Genomic DNA, 3,223 nt, shown 5'->3' with positions numbered 1-3,223 from the left:
CCGTACAATAAGATAAATGCTTTTTCTGACACGTTATCTACGCAAGTAAAGGTTGACATTGCCTTTGATATTACTTTATTGTTGAAGCAACATATTGACAAAGTCTTCGATAGCTGAACTGAAATTTATGATTATCTTTCCTTATTCTGTGTACCGTAATTTTCGGACTATAAGCCGCGCCTTTTTTCCCATTTTTCGACCCTGCGGCTTATATAACGGTGCGGCTAATCTATGGATTTTTACAGCTAACGGCCACCACCTTTAACTCTATGGGCTCTATGGCCGGTCCGTGCCCCCCACCTTTAAGCGGCGGGCTCCAGCAGGAAAAGCTGGAGGCCGGAAAAGAGTGAGACAGGTAGCGCGCAAAAGTAAAAGTGGAACCGAGAGTGGTACGAGAGACAGAACGAGAGCAAGACAGACAGACATTACGAGAGCGAGACAGTTTGTCCCCGTACCACTGGTTGAAAACCACTGCTGTAGATCACTGCCGGTACGTGCGCTGGGAGCGCACCGTTTAAGTTTGAAAGTTGAAAAGTTTGTGTGTCTGAAACGCTATGTGATACAGTACAGTTTACACAGCACAGTACATGTTCTGTAGCTACTATTCGACTAAATGCTAACACTTGAATACGTTATGCAAATATGCAACTTGTTTGTTGAAATGTTAATAAATGGGAGCTTCCTCAAACAGCCATCTCTTTCCCGACAATCCCCTCTGTGCACGAACCCTTACATATGGTTATGAAACATTAAAACACCTGCGGCTTATAGTCCAGTGCGGCTTATATATGTACACATCATTCAATTTAGCTGCTGCGGCTTTTATTCAGGTGCGCCTTATAGTCCGAAAATTACGGTCAATTTTTTTTTTTTCAGAGATGTTCTACCTGTATTTTGAGTTAAAAGGTCTGCCTTCCACAAGTGAATCCTTATTTTGCTGCAACAACCTGATTAAAACCCTTAAAATGCAATTTAAACTGAGAATAAAAGACCATTATTGTCTCAGTAGTTGCTCTTGTGAGCGTCTCCTCAGTCACAGCAGCATGTTCCGTGTCAGCTAGCTGCTGCTGTTGTCATGTACAGCTGTAACTGACACTGTCCTCCGTCTGCAGGAGGCACACCCAGTCTCTCAGCCACGACGGGAGGTGAGTCTGGAGCCTGAATGCTGCTTTCACATCACAAACCTTTTTGAACAGGATTAACAGCGCTGTTAGTTGTGTGGGTTGCTAGCTTCATGTTTTCCCAGCATTAGACATGTCTGGGTGTGGTGGGTGTAGAGGAGAACATGTGAGGTCAGCCTGTTGGTGTGTTTATGTGACGGCCCATTCTCCTTGTTGCTAAGAAGTGGCCGTGTTTGTTTTTCCACACGTGTTTCATTTCCTCTGTGCGTGTTGTTTCATGTTTGTTTGCTTGTGTTCAGGACCCAGGAGGAGCTGCGTGTGCGTGAGGAGGATCAGCAGACCATCACAGTGGAAGTGGAGCTGAAGAGACACGACAGTGAGCCCACCATCTCCGTTCCACAGCCTTCACCTGAAGCCAGGTAAAACACAATGTTGTTTTACCTGGTTGTTAATGTGCAACAAGTTCTAAATGTGCAACTCCATGTCATTCCACGTCATGTAGTCTTATACAGGAAACATAGAAGACGCAAGAGTATTAAATGCACTTACTGTAGATCTGATTCATAAGTTAAAATACACATTAAATAACACATTAAAATACACAAATGTTTTTCCATAATTGCACAAATCTCAGTTTAATCAAATCATTTGAATTAGTCTTTACTTTATGAACTGAACAAATTGAAAAGGGAATCATAGAGCTGCTTTTTAGACATTAACACAGACATTCTGGGAATTTATGACAGCTCACATCATTTTTTTATATTCTGAATCAAATATATAATAATACACACATGTCTTGGTCCTTTCCACTGCAAACAGAAACACATAAAGACTCCGTCATGCGCCCTTATTATTCGTGTGACCCCATTAATGGATGGAAAAGCTGTGAAGATGTAATCACCAAAATCACTCCGTTTGGCACCGCACTATAAATAACCTGCTGCCAGCCCACCTGTCACACACACACACGCACGCACGCACGCACGCACGCACGCACGCACGCACGCACGCACGCACGCACGCACGCACGCACACACACACACACACACACACACACACACACACACACACACACACACACACACACACACACACACATACACATACACATACACATACACATACACATACACATACACATACACACACACACACACACTCACGTAATGCTTAATATTACACACAGTTAAACACTGAAGCAGCTTTGCCGATTTGTTTATGGGTCTTTGGAGTGCCCTGTTATGGACAGATAAAGGCTTCAGGCATTCACTCTGAATTAATTAAGTTATGAGAGAGTGCGCACATGCATGAAAATCTGTGTTGTGTTCGTGAGAAGTGTGTGTTCTTTTTTTGGGGTGACCCTGTGAGGCAGACACAGAGCCGAAGGAGCCCCTACATGGGGGGCCAGCGGGGGGAAAAGTAGGGCAGTGGGACAGGAGGCCTGGGGGGGTTCCCATAAAGACGGGATGACCTGACACTTTGCATATTTTAACCTATATTTAATGTATTTTATTTTTTAAACTGAAACTGCATCATAGAAATAAACTGGAGAGCTATTAGAGAGCTAAAAGATAAAACAACATGTACAAATGTTTTAGCCTCATAAAATAAACTTTATTCATACACAGCTGGTCGAAGAGGGGCTGAAAGTTACTGTGAGTCGGGATTGGGTCAACAAGGATCAGGGTGTGGTTGCCAGGGCCAACCAAGTGAATAATTGTGTCTGATGCTGAGAAGCCAGTGGCTAGACATATGGCCCGGGGGTCTGGAGAAGGAGCTGGCGGGAGGATGGAGGGGGCTATGAGAGCAGAGACGAGGACAGGCGACTGAATTATCCATCTGACTGAGTCCAGGCTCTAAGTCACCTGCAGATGGAGAGCTGGGTGGGTGTGAGACGATCATTGCAGACTTACTGATTTGAAAGAGAAAACGAGACAGAATGTTTCCTGTGAAGAGTGCTGGAGGGGTGAGAAAGACAAAAATAGTCATCTTGTAAATTAGTAAAAGCAGACATTTAGAGAAAGGGAGCAAAGTGGAATTAAAGCATTAAAGAGTCTGATATAACATTATAAAATAATAAAGGATTTTTCTGTTTTTGA

This window comes from Notothenia rossii (genome assembly GCF_949606895.1).
Source record: "Notothenia rossii genome assembly, chromosome: 1".
Lineage (NCBI taxonomy): Eukaryota > Metazoa > Chordata > Actinopteri > Perciformes > Nototheniidae > Notothenia > Notothenia rossii.
The sequence above is the reverse complement of the archived record's forward strand: the minus strand, read 5'-3'. Positions refer to the sequence as shown.